The 20,838-nt window shown below is 46.2% G+C and overlaps 1 protein-coding gene across 1 annotated transcript in view; it reads right to left on the reverse strand.

Annotated features, from left to right (window-relative positions):
• The window catches only part of CACNA1I (calcium voltage-gated channel subunit alpha1 I), a 2,078,868-nt gene that overhangs the window by 2,048,271 nt on the left and 9,759 nt on the right, over positions 1-20,838 (reverse strand).

Raw genomic sequence — 20,838 nt, forward strand, 5'->3', positions numbered from 1 at the left:
TAAAGGTTGTTGGTTTTCCCTTTCTAGTTCACCTAACGACTCCTTATGCCCGGTCACCCAAGTCGAAAGGTATTTGGCGGTAAGGCCGACTCATCCGGACTCGTTTTTTGTACACAGTGATTTATCCCCTCTTACCAGGTACCAGTTTTCGGCCGTTTTTTCTGCTTGTTTGAGACTTTTGAATTTGTCAGGATTTCGTTTTTCGTCACATTCCTTTAGGATAGGGGCAGCCACGATAGCTAACTCCTTGGGTTTTTCAGAGGACAGGTTAAAGTATGTGGGGCGTTGGAATAGTTCTAGGTACAAGTTATATGTTCGTCCGGAGTTAATTTTATAATTTTTTCTTTCAGAGCAAGTCAAGAAGGTGGTATGGATAGTGGGCCACTCTTATGTTTTCTGGGCCGCCAAGCATGCCGAAACGAGGCCCTACTCCACTAACCTAGGTCTAGACTCCTCATTTTTTACTTTACTATGGTCAGGTGTTAGGGGTTTGAGGTGGCGTAATGTGAAGGAACATTTGGTGCATTTGTCGGCCATATGGCCTTCACCTCAGATTCTGGTATTACATGTAGGTGGTAACGATTTAGGTAAATTGGGCACTTGGGATCTACTATGTGAAATAAAGAGAGATTTGCATACAATGGGTCTCATGTTTCCAGGTTCTGTTTTGGCTTTTTCGGAAATGATCCCAAGAATTCTGTGGTCCCCTCAGAGTAGTCTGTTTTATTTGGACAGAATTCGGAGGAGACTTAACAGGACCATCCACAGTTTCCTAATTTCTTCTGGCGGAGTGTCGTTCCGCCACTCGGAATTAGAAGGTTTTATCCCAGGCCTTTTTCGCAGGGATGGAGTCCATCTGTCACCCATTGGCATCGACATTTTCAATATGGGTTTGCAAAACCTGATAGAAGCAGCCACGGTGGTGGGGGGGCCTCAGCCGGCAGTTGCTCTGCCGGCGCCGGCCGGTGGGGATTAGTCATCCAGCTTTGGCTAGATGGACATCAGGTTATTCCCTTTGAAATATGTATTACTAATTATTTATTTATTTAAATTAATTTAACCCCCCCCCCCCTTATGGGTAACACCGTGGCCATATATTTTCCATTTAATAAATATGTTGGATCATACTTGTGTGTTGAGTTGTTATTTAAGGTACCTTTGTGCTAGCCCATGAAAGGTCCCAGCAATATGCTGGACCAACATGGGCTGGCCCAAAGGACGAGAAGCACCTATGTGCAGTCTCTCCTGCTGTGTCCTTGTCATTACAGGTGCCGTGCAGATGCTGGGCAGCAACAGCGCGCGATTGGTGGAGAAGCGGACCCGCCGATTGGTCGAATCGGGCGGGAGAAACCCGCGCTGTAGGAGTCTATAAAAGGGCTCCAGCGCGGCGGTCTCCTCAGCCCGTCCTGTCAGCCAGCGTCGCCCACCCTCCCTCCCTATTCTCTAGTCACGTTGTTGTCCGAAATGGGGGATTAGTCGTCCAGCTTTGGCTGGATGGACATCAGGTTATTCCCTTTGAAATATGTATTACTAATTATTTATTTATTTAAATTAATTTAACCCCCCCCCCTTATGGGTAACACCGTGGCCATATATTTTCCATTTAATAAATATGTTGGATCATACTTGTGTGTTGAGTTGTTATTTAAGGTACCTTTGTGCTAGCCCATGTCAGTTGCACAGAAGACTAGGAAAAAGTACAAGGGGTAAATGTGGGACATGTTTTTAAAAGAGTCCTGAAGAAATGCATTTTATGGTATTTTGCATTATTTCAGTAGCAGAAGCCCTAAACGCAAACACTCCAGAAAACATAAGATCCACCATTGATCATCTCCTGACTAAGACAATATGCATTCCTCAAGTTTCTGCACAGGGTGGCTTTCATGCTCCTCAAGCAGCTCACATGGCAATGGCTCACATGTGTTTATATTAGTGCAATAGGAAATGCATTGCTCAGCCCAGGGTGCATGTTGGACCTGCATGCAGTCTGCAGTGATGGAAAATTCATTTGCATGGATTGCCTCAAGTGACAATGGCTAAGGAAGCACATTTCAAAGCCTAGATTTAGGAGGCTGTAGAGGAAAGTAAGCAGCAAATATATATGCCACGGTCAAGACAAAAAAAAAGAAAAAAGAGAGAGAGAGAGCATACTTTTGATTTCAATATGTTGGTCCCTTTAGTGCCCAGGCCTGACCATCGCAAAAAGCATACAGCTATTTCAGGGAGGGCCTTCTTTTACCATAATGACAGAGTTAAAGTGGTTGTAAAGGCAAAAGGTTTTTTACATTCATGCATCCGGGCTGCTCTTTAGGAAATAAGTATAACATGCTTTATTAAAACAATAAAAATAAACAAGATTTTACAATCACTTTAAATGTTGATTGATGAAGAATGGGAGAGATCTGATAAGAAGACCAATTTACAGTAAAAGTTCTCTAAGCTTTATCCAATGAAGCTGGCTGGTGCATGTTTAAGCAACACACACTCCAGCATCTGGTGCGCAAGTGTCTTTGTCTTTCAATACCTTTAGTGATCCTATGGATTGAAAACTGGACTTAAAGGGGTTGTAAAGGTTTGTTTTTTATTTTCTAAATGGGTTCCTTTAAGCTAGTGCATTGTTGTGGCAGGCGCAACACTATAAAGTGCCTTATGCGCTGTGGCATTAGAAGAATTGTGTTATCTCTGACTTTTCAGTCCAACAAGACTGTCTATTACTCTGAAAATTCCTCTTTCTTTATCGTACATCACGGGACACAGAGCGGCATATTCATTACTATGTGGGTTATATGGAGTACCTTCAGGTGATGGACACTGGCAATCTCAAACAGGAAGTGCCCCTCCCTATATAACCCCCTCCCATAGGAGGAGTACCTCCAGTTTTTTCGCCAGTGTCTTAGGTGTTGGTCATGGAATAGCTTGCCTCCACATCCTTGGGATCAAGGCAGGCTAACCGGATCTGTCCAAGGTGCCTCAGAGCCAAAGTGGACAGTACCCGGGCCCCTAACTAGGGGGTTTTGCCCATAATGCTTCTCTTTCAGAGAGCTGGATCCTGGGCCCAGGACTTAGAACCTTTTGGGGTGCCTAAAGTCCCTGTTTGCCAGGATGCTATATGGGTCCAGGACAGTGGGTTCCTTCAAAGGACCCCAGGGCCTGAAGGTCTAGACGCCACCCACGGAGATGGGGGAAGATTGGACCACTTGCTGTGCAAGGTCCTGCGGCATGGAGCAGGTAAGAAGGGGGGGCCTGCGGGACTTGGTTCGTCAGCAGGCTCTCCAGGGGGATCTTTTGGGGGAGTTTGCCTGAGTATGCTCCTGCATTGGCAGTCTGGGGCCACTATGTCTGTGTAAGATAGGATGGTCTGTGTTTTTACTCCCCATATGTATGATCTCCCTGGTCTATGTGTTGCAGGTTCTATCTGGCTGGGCGCTAGGTGGGGTATTAGTATGTGCCTACTCTTTACCCTGAACTTGGGAGGTGTCTGGGCCTACCTGGAGGTTCTTACCTGGCCGGGTGCCGTGCGGATGTTTCCTCTGTGTCCTGTCTTCTCTCCTGCGTCCCTGCAGCATGCTGCTTCCACCATGGCCCCCCCCCGTGACACGGGCACGCGCGCGGGCGCGTGCACAGCAATATATAAAAATAAAAAATAAATTTGTGCCGTTTTTAGAGGAGGGGGCGGGACGTTGGATCTCATAGGAGGAATGGGCGGCCCTTCCTCTGTGCTGTATTGGCTCAGTTCGTTTCTGAGCTCAGGAGAGAAGGACACAGAGCGGCAGCAGTGCAAGCCTGATGCACAGTGGCACCCGGTGGCGCAAGGGAGTATTGCAGTTCTGACAAACAGAACTAGCTTTTCAATCTAGCCTAAACAAATCCTTACAGCAGGTGGATTCTTGCAATTTCTCTTGTGGGGAGACAATGTGATTCCGTAGAGAAAGGGAAAAGGGACTCAAGATCCAAAAATCCCAAAAAATTAATAAATAAATAAAAAGAAAAAAAAAAAAAAAAAGGGAACACATACTGGTCTCCCCATTGGGTTTTTTGGGCATTAGTTGTTCACTACTGTCCCCTTAAAACCACATAGTTTTTTCTCCTACCTACATCAGTCGGTTGTTGTAAGTAGGGGTGCCTCGGTATTGTACCATGGCTTCCAAAGCATCAGGATCAGGGGAAATGGCGAGAGGTGCCAGAGGACAAAAGGGTTCCCCCTCAGATTCTGAAGGTTCGAGTCGGGATATGCCTGTACTCTCCCCACAATTTATTCCAGTAGTGGGTGCCTTGGTTGAGCCATTAGGGGGATCTGGTGTTGAGGCTAGTTCAGATCCACCCAACCCTGTGTTTGTCACAGAGGAAATGCTAGCCCTTTCCTTAGGGGGACTAGAGAAGAGATTGGCAACTATGATAGTCAATTCCATGTCGGGCAAGAAGCGGACTAGGTCTCCATCCCTGGGGGGTGTACCCCCAGATGCTGAGGTTCTCTCCCTTGGAGAATTAGAAGCTCAGGAAAATCATTCAGACCAGGACCATGAGGGTTCAGGGAATGAGGAGTCTACTTATGAGGAGCAAGTCTCGACCTCCCATGCAGAGAGCTTGTGGATTCAGTCATTGACAGACATGGTCCGCCTGGCATTTAAGTTGCCCTTACCGGAGCCTCAGGCTTCGGCGGTATCATCCTTAGGTTCATTGAAAGCGCCTTTGAGCAACGCTGTTTTTCCAGTCCATCCTCTCTTAGAGGAACTGATCTTTCAGGATTGGATACGACCAGATAGGATCTTTTTACCACCTAAAAGATTTTCCACCATCTACCCTATGGAAGAAAAAATTTCCAAGAAGTGGGCTCTCCCAGCTGTGGATGCCTCCATCTCTTGTGTAAATAAATCTTTAACTTGCCCGGTGGAAGACATACAGATGTTTAAAGAACTGGTGGATAAGCGTTTTGAGACACTTTTAAAGGCATCCTTTGCTACGGCAGGTGCAGTGATACAGCCAGCAGTGGCTGCTATTGGGGTTTGTCAGGCGTTAACAGACCAGACAAAACAGATGCTTAAAGACATTCCTGCCCAGCAGGCAGAAGAATTATCGGATATTCCTAGAGCCCTGTGCTTTGCGGTGGATGCTATAAAGGACTCCATTCAGCAGGCGTCTCGTTTGTCACTATCTTTAGTACACATGAGAAGGCTCTTATGGTTAAAGAACTGGGCGGCTGAGCCCCCATGCAAAAAGCTTCTGGCAGGTTTTCCCTTCCATGGAGGTCGACTCTTCGGAGAGGACCTAGATAAATATATTCAGACTATATCGAGTGGCAAAAGTACCCTTTTACCAGTCAAAAAGAAGTTTCGGGGACCTGCGTTCAAAAGGCAGCTCTCCCCTGTTCCGGGGCCCTCCAATTCCAGGCAGTATCGACGGCCTCCTGCGAGATCAAGCTTTAACAATAAGTCGCAGGGACAGGCCTCTGGGGGCAAGAAGCAGTGGTATCGTAAGCCAGCAAAGCCAGCCCCTAAATCTGCCTTATGAAGGGGCGCCCCCACCCACAAAGGTGGGGGGGAGGCTTTGTTTTTTTGCGGAGGTTTGGGAAGCCGATATCCCCGACAGATGGGTCCGGTCTTCCGTGGCCACAGGCTACAGATTAGAGTTTCTAAAGTTTCCTCCACCTCATTATCAGGAGTCAAGGGTACCGAACGATCCAACAAAAAAGGCCTCTTTACTGGCGGCGTTGGATCATCTGCTTTGCCAGGGCGTGATAGTAGAGGTACCAGCCCAAGAGCAAGGGCTAGGGTTCTACTCCAATCTGTTTACCGTTCCAAAGCTCAACGGCGATGTCAGGCCAATTTTGGACCTAAAGGGTTTAAACGTTTACCTAAGGGTTCGTTCTTTCCGGATGGAATCTGTTCGGTCAGCAGCCGCCGCACTGCAGAAAGACGACTTTCTGGCGTCCATAGACATAAAGGATGCTTACCTTCATGTGCCAATTTTTCAGCCACATCAAAGATTTCTCCGCTTCACAGTGGTCCAGCGTCATTTCCAATTTGTGGCGCTCCCTTTCGGGCTGGCTACGGCCCCCCGGGTATTCACAAAGGTCCTAGCTCCGATCCTAGCCAATCTAAGGGTCCAAGGGGTCACGGTCCTAGCCTACCTGGACGACCTCCTAGTCAGAATCTACTGAAGGGAAAATCTTTCAGCCCCGTGGCCTGGAAGATAGTGACCACAGATGCCAGCCTGAGGGGCTGGGGAGCGATCTTGGATGGTTGCACTCGCCAAGGTACTTGGGCACAGGCGGAGAGGCAGTTGCCCATCAATATCTTGGAGCTCAGAGCTGCTCGGCTAGCCCTCGAGGCTTGGACAGCCAAATTGCAGGGGTCCCCGGTGAGGATACAATCGGACGATGCCACAGCTGTGGCATATATAAACCACCAAGGGGGAACCAAGAGTCAGGCAGCTCAGAGAGAGGTGAGCTTGATTTTCCTGTGGGCAGAAGCTCATGTGCCCTGCATATCGGCAATATTCATTCCCGGGGTGGACAACCTGCAGGCGGACTTCTTGAGTCGTCAGACTCTGTCGCCAGGGGACTGGTCTCTGCATCCGCGAATTTTTCAGATAATCTGCCAGAGGTGGGGAATGCCGGACGTGGATGTCATGGCATCGACATTCTACAAGAAGCTAGACAGGTTCATGTCCCGGACACGGGACCCTATGGCCTGCGGAGCCGATGCGTTGGTTTTCCCTTGGCATCAGTTCAAACTTCTTTATGCCTTTCCCCCGCTACAGTTGCTACCCCGCCTGTTACGCAGGATCAGGGTGGAGCACAAACCAGTCATCCTGGTAGCTCCAGCATGGCCCAGGAGGGCATGGTACTCACTAATCCTAAAGATGGCAGTGGGAGACCCTTGGACGCTTCCTCTACGGCCAGACCTACTCTCGCAAGGCCCGATCCTCCACCCTGCATTAGGGTGTCTAAATTTGACGGCCTGGCGGCTGAATCCCTGATTCTCAGGGGTAGAGGGCTGTCTAGGCAGGTAATCTCTACCCTGATCAGGGCTAGAAAGCCGTTCTCCAGGGTGATTTATTACAGGGTCTGGAAGGCCTACGTAGGCTGGTGTGAATCCAAGAAATGGCTTTCCCGCAAGTATACCATTGATCGAGTGTTAAGTTTTCTCCAGCTAGGAGTGGATAAAGGCCTGGCATTAAGCACAATCAAAGGACAGATTTCAGCTTTGTCAGTGTGTTTTCAGAGGCCGCTGGCCACCCACTCGCTGGTTAAGACCTTCATTCAGGGGGTCTTGCGTATTAATCCTCCGGTTAAGTCACCACTTTGTCCGTGGGACTTGAATCTTGTTCTGTCAACTCTACAGAAACAACCCTTTGAGCCGTTGGCTGAAGTTCCTTTGGTTTTACTAACAAGGAAGTTGGTATTTCTGGTCGCCATAGTTTCTGCCAGAAGAGTGTCAGAATTGGCAGCCTTATCTTGTAAGGAGCCATATCTTATTCTGCATAAGGACAGGGTGGTTCTCTGTCCTCATCCTTCCTTTTTACCAAAGGTTATATCCAGTTTTCACCTGAACCAGGATTTGGTATTACCATCCTTTTTTCCGAAGCCCACTTCCAGAAAGGAGGGGTTGCTGCATACCTTGGATATTGTCAGGGCCATGAAGGCCTATCTTAAAGCTACAGAGAGGATTCGGAAAACAGATGTGTTGTTCATTTTGCCAGATGGGCCCAAGAAAGGGCAGGCAGCCGCAAAATCCACCATCTCGAGATGGATTAAACAGTTAATCACTCAGGCCTACGGCTTGAAGAGGTTGCCTCCTCCTTTGTCAATAAAGGCTCATTCTACCAGGGCCATGGGCGCCTCCTGGGCAGCACACCATCAGATCTCTATGGCTCAAGTATGCAAAGCGGCAACCTGGTCTTCAGTCCACACGTTTACTAAATTTTACCAGTTGGACGTAAGAAGGAATACAGATACAGCCTTTGGGCAGGCAGTGCTGCAGGCTGCGATTTAAGACCCTCAGAATCGGGGGCACCCTTGAGTTAAAATTTTGAGTTTAATTTTTCTCGACTAAGTTGGATTTATTATTATTATTTGAGTATACCTCTAAATTAAATCCTTTTGTCTTGGGAAGATGTCTCCCTCCCCTCATTAAAAGCATTGCTTTGGGACATCCCACATAGTAATGAATATGCCGCTCTGTGTCCCGTGATGTACGATAAAGAAAAAGGGATTTTTAATACAGCTTACCTGTCAAATCCTTTTCTTGGAGTACATCACGGGACACAGAGCTCCCACCCCTCTTTTGGGGAACATTTTGGGAGGCATACTGCTTGCTACAAAACTGAGGTACTCCTCCTATGGGAGGGGGTTATATAGGGAGGGGCACTTCCTGTTTGAGATTGCCAGTGTCCATCACCTGAAGGTACTCCATATAACCCACATAGTAATGAATATGCCGCTCTGTGTCCCGTGATGTACTCCAAGAAAAGGATTTTACAGGTAAGCTGTATTAAAAATCCCTTTATTGCCGTTCTATGGAAGCAGTAAGGTTTAAAGAGCACACCGAATGCTTAAAATAACTTCTTTATTGACTTCACTTTCTTCATAGATAACACTGCTGCTTTGCAGCAGACAGTCCATGTACAAACACGTGTTGAATAAAGTATAACAGAAAATAGCGGTTCAAATATTCAATCTTGTCATTCAACATTCCCCTCTCTCTCTCTCTCTCTCTCTCTCTCTCTCTCTCTCTCTCTCTCTCTCTCTCTCTGTTATAACTGTGGTTTGAAACTTGGTTTGCAGTGTTGCTTGTTAGAGTGGATGGATGGATGTGACTTAGTTTGGTGGAACTACAGTTAGGGCGGTTAGATAACTTTGTTTGGTGGAACTACAAGTGAACACACAACTAGATCAGTATACAGTTCTGATCACACTATTTACATTTACATATATATATATATATATATATATATATATATATACTTGTGTAACGTACCTATTTAGGCCCTTGCTTCCATAAAACTGAACTCTGTGGGGTAGATCCACGTACATCGGCGCATATATAGACCGGCTTAGCGCATCTGTTTTCCGCTACGCCGGCTCAACTTAGAGAGGCAAGTACCGTATCCTCAGAATATTTGTGCCCGACGATGCGCCGGCGCAACATAAATTCCGAGGTGTAAGCCGGCGTAATTGGAAGTAGGAAGGAAGTGGGCGTGTTCCATTGAAATGAGCCATGACCCCATGCAAATGAAGGGCCGAACGGACGGGGCATGCGCAATGACGCTGACTCTGGACTGCGCATGCTCAGAACTCGGCCCGGCGTAATCAGTGAGATACGAACTAGGCCCGGCGTAATTAGTGAGATACGCCCAGGGCATAAATACGCCCAGACATGCGCCCGACCAGTGCAAAAGTACATCCTCTTGTTTCCCCCCCCTGAAGCAAGGTACTTTTGTTCTGTGGTTTGTTGCTTTTTGTTTTAGAGCCATGTCAGCAGCTCGGAAGAAGAGAAAGCTTAATTTATCCCCACAGGAGAGGGCTATCATTATTAGGGCCATGACCCAGTATGATAGGTATCTCCATGGGGAAGAGAGTGCCAATACCACCCAGGCCAGGAGGAGGGAGATCCTGGCGCTGATTGCAGATCATGTGAATGCTTTGGGGAGTGAGGCCAGGACCCCCAATGAGATTTTAAAAAAGATCAACGATCTGCGGCGCGTGGTCCGAGGTAAGCTGGGCAGGATGATCACTCATGCCAGGGGCACTGGAGGGGGACCAGCAGCTAGGGAGACGCTCACTGCTGAGGAGCGGGTGGTTGCCCAGTGCCTCCACAGGCATCAAGTGGAGGGAGTTCCTGGCTTTGACTCCATTGAGGAGGTCTTGAGGACAGGTAAGTGTGTTTTATTTTCTATCTGATGTGTAGCATGTGAGGGGGTGGAAGGGAACATGTGACAAGTGTGTGGATCCTCCAACATGTGAATGTTTTGTGTCATCCACAGATGTGCAGGAGGGTGCTGGGCCATCTGGCCAGTCCACACCATCCCCCGGACATCAGGCTGAGCCAGACCACCTGGCAAGCCCGGAGTCCTCTGTGGAAGGGAGTGGCCACACCTCTCCTCAGGAGGAGGTCACCAGTGGCAAGGAGGTGAGGCTCCATTTGGAGTTGTCTTCCCCTGTTGCTGGCACCAGTCAACCCATCATCAGTGGTAGCCCCTCCCGCTCCTCCCCCAACAGGGCTTCCCCCCCAAGGCTCTCCCTTTCTCCTAGGCCCCAAGCCACATCAGGACCCAGGAAGGTGACCAGGAAGACAAGGGGGGTGGCAGACGTTCTGCCAGAGAACCTACGGAGGGACCAGGCCCGCCAGACGGGTGAGGTTGGAGGAGTATGGGCCACATGGCCCAAAGCATGGCCTCCATAAAGGAATCTGTGGAGGATGTTGGATGCAATTCCTCAGCTGTGGTCACCTGCATGGCTGATCTGCAGACCACCACAGCAGGCGTGGGTGAGGAGGTCCACGCCCTGACAGAGGCTGTCAGGGCCAACACGGCAGCCATCCAGGCGGGGGTGAGGCTGCAGGAGGACACCAATGTGGTCCTCACCCGCAACCGGACGTATGTCTTATGCGCAGCGCGAGTAGCCCACGTCGGGCGCACGTACATTCGTGGATCGCCGTATCTCCCTCATTTGCATATTTGAATAGCAAAACAATGGTGCGTCCAGCGTATATTTGCGCCCACGATGCGCCGGTGCAGAAAAATTACTTTGGTCGGAAAAAACTATTTTTCAGGCGTATCTCGTTTTGTGGATACGGCGCATAGATACGACGGCGCATATTTACACTTACGCCGCGCATCTCGATATACGTCGGCGTAAGTGCTTTATGGATCTGCCCCTGTATGTCTGCTCTGCTCTCTGTCTTCATGTGGAATGAATTTGCAGCACATATACAGTGTTAGGAACCTCCCAGACAGAATGGATGCAAAGGTGGCTGTGATAGGTCAAGACTCTGCTCAATGTGAGATTAGCTGTGATTGGGCAAGGCTACTGATGAGTCACAAAAGCTTAACTCTATGCTTTCTGGTATGAAATCTACTGTGTAATTTAAGCTTTACCTTCACTGTCATATAAATAAACGATTCTTAAAGGCATATTTTTTCTTTTGCTTCTGTGAACACAACATACAACGGTTATATGACATTCAAGCATAAAATAACAGTGAATAACTTTGCTTTTGTCTCTCACATATATACATGTGCACTACATTTAGGTTCTTAGCAGGTTTTAGCTGTATATACATGTAGGTTATATTAGCTACCTAGGACAGGTTCTAGCTGGCCAGCTACAATTGTTGGTTCACTTACCTTTTCCTTCGATTTCCCTTCTAAATGTTTCTTTTCTTTGTCTGAATTTCTCACTTCCTGTTCCTCCTCAGTAAGCTGTTCTGGCTGACTAAACACAGCTTGGATGATGGTGTGAAGTTTACTGGCTCCTTGCTGAGATCTGGTGTGGAATTTCTGATCAGAAGTGGAATTTTTTGAATACAAGTGGAAGAGGGAGTGTTTAATTGTTAACAGGGGAGTGTCTAATTGTTAACAGGTGAGTATATAAGTGTCTGTAAAAACTCCATAAGAGCTGGCTCCTTGCTGAGATCTGGTGTGGAATTTCTGATCAGAAGTGGAATTTTTTGAATACAAGTGGAAGAGTTAAAAACCAGGAGTTTAAAACAAGAGCTAAGTCAGGAGTCTTCTAAAACTGTAAGTATCATCTTAATCTTCATACAAGTAATTATATTGTAACTGGGAAATGAGTGCTAGCAGGGTTGAAGGTTTTGCTCAGTGCACAGCGTGTCACATGTATGCAAAATTGGTGCAACAGCTCCAAGATGGATACCGCTGTGACAGATGTGAGCAGGTTGCCCTTCTGGAAGCTCGTATTAGAGATCTGGAGGAGCAAGTTGCAACACTGGGTAGAAATGACAACCTTAAAAGGGGTCCTCTGCTCGCTGAGCAAGTGGTCAGTAAGGTTGATGTGGAGGGTGGAGGGGCAAGTCAGGATTATCAGATAGGGAGATGGGTTAATGCAGTTAGAGGGAGTGGAAGGGCATGAAGAAAGGGAAGGCCAGTCCTGTATTTGTGCATCAAAACAAATTTTCCAAGTTGGGTGATGATGTGGAGGTGGCAAACACAGAGGTGGCAGCCCTAGATGTTACTGCTACCCCTAACAGCCGGGAGAGCAACCCATCTAGTAGAGGTGGGGAGGGGAGTGCAGGTAGGCCTAGACAGTTGGTGGTAATAGGGGATTCTATAATCAGAAGGACTGATAGAATAATTTGTCGCCAGGATCGCTTCAACCGAATGGTTTGCTGTCTCCCTGGTGCCAGGGTTCGGCATGTGGTGGACCGGGTGGATAAATTACTGGGAGGGGCTGGGCATGACCCAGCTGTCTTGGTCCACGTTGGAACCAATGACAGTATACATGGAAGGTGGAGGCTCCTTAAGAATCAATTTAAAGAACTAGGCTGCAAGATGAAGGGAAGGACCTCCAAGGTGATATTCTCTGAAATATTGCCTGTGCCATGCGCAACACAGGAAAGGCAGGGGGAGATTAGAGAGCTGAATGCATGGTTAAAGACCTGGTGTAGGAAGGAGGGATTTGGGTTTCTAGAGCACTGGGCTGACTTTTCATTGGGGTGCAACCTATATGCTAAAGACGGTTTGCACTTGAATGGAAGGGGGTCTGCTGTGCTGGGGGAGAGGTTTATGGGAATGCTGGAGGAGTATTTAAACTAGGATTGAGGGGGAGGGTGAATTAGAATTACATCGAGCAGACAGGTCAGTTAGTGGTCAGACATTAATGGAGAGTGGAATGGGGATAGATGGGGGAAGGGTCATGGCAGGTGACAAGAAAGTTCCCATGTTGCAAACAGCCATTGGAAATAATAGTGCCATTTGTACTACTATAAATTATATGAAAAACACCAGAGAAAAATATAACAATACATTTAAGTGTTTGTTCACCAAAGCCAGAAGTCTGCCAAGCAAAACAGGTGAGCTGGAAGCTCTGGTGCATGAGGAGAGCTATGATGTAATCGGTATTGCTGAAACTTGGCTTCAATCCTCACATGACTGGGCTATTAATATTCCTGGCTATGCTCTCTTTCGGAAAGACAGGGTAAAAAGGAAAGGTGGAGGGGTCTGTCTCTATGTGAGAAGTGACCTCAAAGCAAGCGTGAAAGAGAACCTGGTTGATGGAGAGTGTGATGAGGCTGAAGCATTATGGGTGGAACTGCATACAGATGTGCGTAGTTCAAAATTAATCATTGGAGTTTGATATAAACCACCCAATGTTAATGAGGAGGTGGAGACTCAGCTCCTTGCACAGATGGAAAGGGCTGCAAGGTCTGGGACGGTGATAATAATGGGGGATTTTAACTACCCAGAAATTGGCTGGATTAATGGCACTTCTGGGACAGTTAAAGGACAAAAATTTAAAAACCTATTGCAGGACAATTTTATGGTGCAGTTTATTGAGGCCCCAACTAGGAATGATGCCCTGTTGGACCTGATAATCTCAAACCATGCAGAGCTTATTACTAATGTTCAGATAAAGGAACACCTGGGTAGCAGTGATCATAACATGATTTCATTTAATGTTAACTATAAGCAAGAAATACATACAGGAAATATTAAAACACTAAATTTTAAGAGAGCAAATTTTCCAGGACTTGGACTGGGAGGGACTATTGGCACAGCTGAACACAGAACAGAAATGGGAATTCTTCAAAAAGACTGTGTGGAACCTCACTGCAAAGTATGTTCCCATGGGCAATAAGTTTAAAAGGCTAAAAATAAAACCTATGTGGCTCACGGTCAAAGTTAAAAAAGCTATAAACAATAAGAAAGTAGCTTTTAAAAAATTTAAAAATGAAGGAACACTAGTGTTGTTTAAATGTTACAAAGAATATAACAGGATATGCAAAAAGGAAATCAAGGATGCAAAAATTCAAAACGAACGACAGATTGCAAAAGATAGTAGGACAAACCCCAAAAAATTCTTTAAATATATTAATAGTAAAAAGGTGAAGTCTGAGCATGTAGGCCCCTTACAAAATAATCTAGAGTGGGTGACTGGGGACAAAGAGAAGGCAAATTTATTAAATGTTTTCTTCAGCTCTGTGTATACAATGGAGCATGGGGGAGCTCATGTCCAAAATGGGGGTGGGAGTGACACAGCCTCAAATCCACAATGGCTCAAAAGCGATATGGTCCAGAAATATTTAGACAGAATAAAGGTGGATAAAGCACCTGGACCTGATGGCATCCATCCACGGATCCTAGGTGAGTTGAGCTCTGTCATTTCAAAGCCACTGTATCTAATATTTAGGGACTCATTAAAGACAGGAATAGTACCACTGGATTGGCGCAGGGCCAATGTGGTGCCCATATTTAAAAAGGGAACAAAGTCTTTACCAAGTAACTATAGACCTGTTAGTTTAACTTCTATAGTTGGGAAGATACTGGAACGTTTAATAAAAGACCACATGGATGAGTTCTTGCTGGAAAAAACTATTTAAGCAGCAGACAACATGGATTCATGAAAGACAGAAGTTGTCAGACAAACCTGATTTCCTTTTATGAAGAGGTAAGTAAAACCCTGGACAGAGGCGTGGCTGTGGACGTGATATATTTGGATTTTGCAAAAGCGTTCGTTACAGTTCCGCACACACGGCTCATGTGTAAGGTAAGGTCTACAGGATTGGATATATCAGTTTGTAAAAGGATAGAAAACTGGCTGAAAGACAGAATTCAGAGAGTCGTGGTTAATGATTCTTACTCTGAATGGTCCAAGGTTATCAGTGGTGTACCCCAAGGTTCAGTGCTGGGACCCTTACTTTTCAATATATTTATAAATGATATTGGGTCTGAGATCAAAAGTAACATTTCTGTCTTTGCAGATGACACCAAGCTATGCAGGGGAATAACGTCCTTGCAGGATGTCTCCAATTTACAAGCCGACCTCAATGCTCTGTCTAATTGGGCGACTAAGTGGCAGATGAGGTTTAATGTAGATAAATGTAAAGTTATGCACTTGGGGGCTAAGAATATGCATGCATCATACATACTAGGGGGAGTACAACTGGGGGGATCTGTAGTGGAGAAGGATCTGGGGGTTTTAGTTGATCATAAGCTCAATAATGGCATGCAATGCCAAGCTGCGGTTTCCAAAGCGAGCAAAGTCCTTTCTTGTATTAAGAGAGGTATGGACTCCAGAGACAGAGATATAATTTTGCCCCTGTACAAATCATTAGTAAGACCTCATCTGGAATATGCAGTTCAGTTTTGGGCACCAGTTCTCAAAAAGGACATCGGAGAACTGGAGAAAGTGCAGAGAAGGGCAACCAAACTGATAAGAGGCATGGAGGAGCTCAGCTATGAGGAAAGATTAGAGGAACTGAATTTATTCACTCTTGAGAAGAGGAGAATAAGGGGGGATATGATCAACATGTACAAATATATAAGAGGTCCATACAGTGAACTTGGTGTTGAGTTATTCACTTTACGGTCAACACTGAGGACAAGGGGGCACTCTTTACGTCTAGAGAAAAAGAGATTTCACCTCCAAATACGGAAAGGTTTTTTCACAGTAAGAGCTGTGAAAATGTGGAACAGACTCCCTCCAGAGGTGGTTCTGGCCAGCTCAGTAGATTGCTTTAAGAAAGGCCTGGATTCTTTCCTAAATGTACAGAATATAACTGAGTACTAAGATTTGTAGGTAAAGTTGATCCAGGGTAAATCCGATTGCCTCTCGGGGGATCAGGAAGGAATTTTTTCCCCTGCTGTAGCAAATTGGATCATGCTCTGCTGGGGTTTTTTGCCTTCCTCTGGATCAACTGTGGGTATGGAGTTGGGTGTATAGGATTTTACTGTGTTTTTTATTTTGTTTTTTTATTTTTTGTGGTTGAACTGGATGGACTTGTGTCTTTTTTCAACCTGACTAACTATGTAACTGAGGAGAAACAGGAAGTGAGAAATTCAGACAAAGAAAAACATTTTTTAGAAGGGAAATCGAAGGAAAAGGTAAGTGAACCAACAATGCACTAGCTTAAAGGAACCTATTTAGAAGGAAAAAAAAACCCTTTAAGGCTGGTTCACACCAGATGCAGTCCAATGCGTTTTTAATCAGAGTCAAAAATGCATGAACAATGTTTATGTTCAACGGAAGTAGAATATGTTGCATTTTGTCTGTATGAATTGCATCTGTAGCCATGGCAAAATTTAAAAAGCACCAGAACACTTCAAGAACGCGCATGCACAAAGATCTCTTCAACTCAGGAATTGTGGAGGCAAACACCTGGCACAGTATAGATTCTCTACAAGTCTGAGGGTTAACTTATGCCTTGTGAATTTTTTCATCGGATATTCTGACCGTGTGGGGGCCCCATCTGTATGAGTTTAGAAATAGAGCATGATGGAAAAAAATCCTATTGGAAATTCTGATCGTCTGTGTGGAACTCCGACGGAGAAAAAAACACGCTCAGAATCAAGTCGACGCATGCTCGGACGCATTGAACTTTAATTTTTCTCGGCTCATCGTAGTGTTTTACGTCAACGTGTTTTGGACGGTCGGAATTTGGTCTGACAGTGTGTATGTAAGACAGCTTGAACAGAATTCAATTTAAGCAAAATCCTTTTACGGATTCCAATAATCCCTTCAAAGAAGGGCAAATCAACATTGATTTGCCCTTCTTTGAAGGGATTATTGGAATTCGTAGGAGTCATTGGAGGATTTTGCTTAAAATTGTAGATTTCACAGTTGGGACTTCTTTAATATTTTTGAATTTTTTGTATTTTTCATTTTTTACTCATTACTTTTTATTCATTTATTTGTTCACATGTCACTTTAACAGCGCAGCTTAAATTTTTTCTACTGCTATTTTGTGTGTCACACTGAACATATCCAGCTCCTGCCCTTTGTTTGTTTGATGCCTTATTATCTCAGAGCTTACCATCTGTCCCACCATGTAACAATCACAGTGCAGGCCAATTCCATCCCTGCCAGGTCCCCCTCATGGTTCATTGGTGATCGGCTCATGCAAGTGAGTATCAGCCTTCCATGCCTATTTTTTGAATTTGCATGGATGTTAAATTCCGTGCCATAGGTTGATCAATGTTAAAATTGTACTATTATACTAATGATTAAATATGTTCACTTTATAGATGTATGTATGCTTTAGATGACATTCAGCCTATGAAGAAGGACCTAGGGGTCTGAAACATGTCAGGCGTCATCTTCTACAGCTACGTGCAACAGCCCCTTATACCAGAGGGCACTTCTATTCATGCCTGTATCTTTGTACTGCATTCATTTTTTCTTCTTCTACTGTATAGACTACTAAATGTTTTTAATAAACAATACTTTTTAAATACTCACCTGGTCTGTCCTAAAAACCTGAGGGGTTATGCTGTGTCTATGAGCACTCTGTCTTTTTGTTCGTTGGATTGGCCAGACTAGGCCATACACACACTGTCAATCTTCTAATTTGTATTAGCTATTTTGTGTGTATTTCATTTTGAGTTGCAGCTATACTGTTTGGTTTACATTGCAGTCTTTTTTGTTTTGAAGTTTACTATTGTTGCCCATAGCTTGTGTGTGTGTCTATATATACTGTATGTGCACTGTATATTGCTGACAGACGTATTTCTGTCCTATTGTTAACCAGTTCGGCTCCAGAGCACATTTATTTTCACATACATGTAAAAATCGTAATTAATTATGTCCGGTCAACTACGGTCAGGTGACAGATGCACACCATTGGGGTCAGGAGTGCACCGCTAAGGTAGTGAACATTATGGCTGATTGCTGTGGACAGAACACTGGGTGGCTAAGGAAGGCAGGTCCACTGGAGCACTAACAGGGATCCCACAGGGAGCTAGAGCCTTAGATTCCCCAGGGCGCAGAGTCTAAGATCCAGCAGGTGTTCACCAGAGCCTCTAGTGGTGAGGATGGACTGGGCTGCAACTGGATCCAGGTCGCAACCCACAGAGTCCCCCAGCACACGCTCACAGTAGGCTATAGAGGAGGGGAAGCAGCAGCTCAGGATACAAGAGATAGCGAGGGCATAAGCCAGAGGTCAGGGCAACTAGCATACAAGGATAAACAAAGGACATGCCAAAGGTCAAGGACACAAGCAGACAGGGATAGTCGAGAACAAGCCAAGATCGGTAAAACAGAGACAGACGTAGCACACGGCAAGCAGGAACTCAAACACACAATGGCTTAACAAACACTGTTGATCAGCACGGCTGTCTTGCAGTGCACAGGTTAATATAAAGTTCCCTGATAGGGCCTGGGGTGGAGCTTTGCTAGAGGAGAGATTATTTATGCAGTCAGGTGAGAGTGGCTGGCCTCTAAGGTGAACACATGGGAGAGGTAAGCTGACAGACAAACATTACTGCATATCCAGGAAAAATTAAACCCCCATAACATTATATATTTTCTGAAAGCAGAGGCCCTGTAGAATTAAAAGGTGATAGTTGCACATTTTTGTTTCATGCGATCGTTGTGCAACTGTTTATTAAATGCAAATTTTCAGGAAAAAATATAATGAAATTAATTTTAATGCAAAAGCACACCATATAATACACATTTTTGGTTAAAATATAAACAATGAGGTTGCATTGAATAAATAGGATACCGAATGTAACGGTCACCACCGTTTACGACCTTCCATCAACTATGACAGCTCATCTGACACTCCAACCATCCAACAGACATCAGACATCCCATTTCCCAGAATAACGAGACTTGCTCTGTGTTCTGGTTTCAAATGCAAGAAAACTTTACTGGTTAGCTCTCAAGTTTATATACAGTTTCCAAGGCATGGTTCAGTGATCACAGGAACAATCAAACTCTCCACTCACCCATCACACCCTGGGGGGGGGGGGCTTCAATACACCTTCAGATGGCTAATTGCTAAACATTCCAGACATGTCGGCGCCGGTCTATAATTATCATGACCGAATCACTCCACCTGAGAAGTCACATTCCTTCATTAACAGAATTCAAACAAAAGACCATCACACAATGATTTCTTCTCAATCCACATCTTTAGACAGACGGTCCGTCTCCGACAGAAAGGTATTCACACCTCTGAGCATCAATAGGCTTTAAACAGTGTTATCACACAATAAAAGGCCTTACAAGAGCCAGCCTCATTTAACATGTCAACAGTCTACACAGAGAGATGAGTCATAGAATATTCTTTGCAGACATTAAGTTATATATTGTAGATTACTGTCCATGCTAAAACAACCCAACATATCTCCCTTATCTCCTGGCTCAATCTGTGCCCAAAAGTCACTCCTGTTACATGGCTCCCTCCTTGTGGAACACTCCGGCAGACCTGGCTTGATCCTTTTCGGGTCAACTTGGGGATGTCCGAAACTAGGAGGCCGGGATGACGTCTGTTTGCCGGGATAACCCATCAGCATTGCCATCTTTTTTACCAGGTCGGTAGCTGATGGTGAAGGTGAATAATGGAATTCAGTTCTGGAACAGTCACTTGCTTTGCTCTCTCAATGTTCAAGCCGCGGGACATCTCATAATACATGACGTAGTGTCGTTGCATCTCCGATTTCTCACTGGCCAACTTGCCACATTCCCATTTTAGTCTGTGATATTGTGCCGGATCTACAGTACATGTCGGGAAGGTAGTCTTACCCGGGTCTCAGCAGCAGGCGAGTTGGTTCCAGCAACGCGGGTCGGGGCACAGGTAGTCACTGTGTGGGCTTCAGCGGGGCACATCGGGGCGTACGCAGAAACAAGGGGGGCCAAATAATTCCCCAGTAGTAGATCCGCTGGCAAATCCTTCATCACCCCCACATTCACATGTCCCGAACCAACCCCCCAATCCAGGTGAACCCGAGCAATGGGTAGCCGGAAGACGGTGCCTCCCGCTACTCTTATGGCTACAGTGTCTCCGGTGTGCTGGCTTTCTGGGATGAGTTTCTTCTGTAGCAGGGCCATCGTGGCCCCAGTATCGCGTAGCCCATTGGCTACCTTTCCATTGACCCAGACAGTCTGCCTGTGTTGCTGCCTGTTGTCCTGGTTAGCTGCTTGTATCGGATCTGCCTCGTGCAGAATGCCCCAATGTTCTTCCTCCTCAACGCAGTGGGCGGCAGGCATGGGTGTGCGGGGGGTTCCCCCTTTCTGGCTGTCTCCATGACTGTGACTGCCTGGGTGGATTCAATGGACAGTCTAGCTTTTTGTGTCCTAGCTGTTTACACCCAAAACACCGGATGGGCTGTGAGTAGTCCTGGGAGTTAAACCTGGGCTGCTGAGGATAAGTTTCCGCTGGAGGTGGTGTTGTAGGACGGTCCGACTGGGGTTTGTAGGCAATAGCCGGCGGGGGTGCCGCTGATCGATTATCCACCGGAGCTGTTGTCTTGACCACAGAGTTGTCCAGTTTGCGGGCGTCTGTGTATTCGTCCGCCAGGCGAGCTGCTTCAGACAAGGAGAAAGGGTTTCTGGTTTCTGTCTCTGACTTCCCGGGACAGTTTGTCAAAGAAGTGCTCCAGCAGGAACACCTGCAGCACCTCTTCCCCTGATTCTGCTTGGCATCCAGCGACCCAGTGGGATGCTGTGCGGTGTAGGCGGCATGCCTTTTTGGTATATGAGTCTCCAGTCTGCTTGCTCGTCTCTCGGAACCGCCTCCGGTATGCCTCTGGTGTGACGGCATACCTGGCCAAAAGTGCTTCTTTTACCAGTCCATAGTTCATAATATCCTTGTCTGGGATGGCCCTGAACGCTTCACTGGCCTGGCCGGACAATTTCCCAGACAAAATGGTAACCCA

Source organism: Rana temporaria, chromosome 7, assembly GCF_905171775.1.
Source record: "Rana temporaria chromosome 7, aRanTem1.1, whole genome shotgun sequence".
NCBI classification, from domain to species: Eukaryota; Metazoa; Chordata; class Amphibia; order Anura; family Ranidae; genus Rana; species Rana temporaria.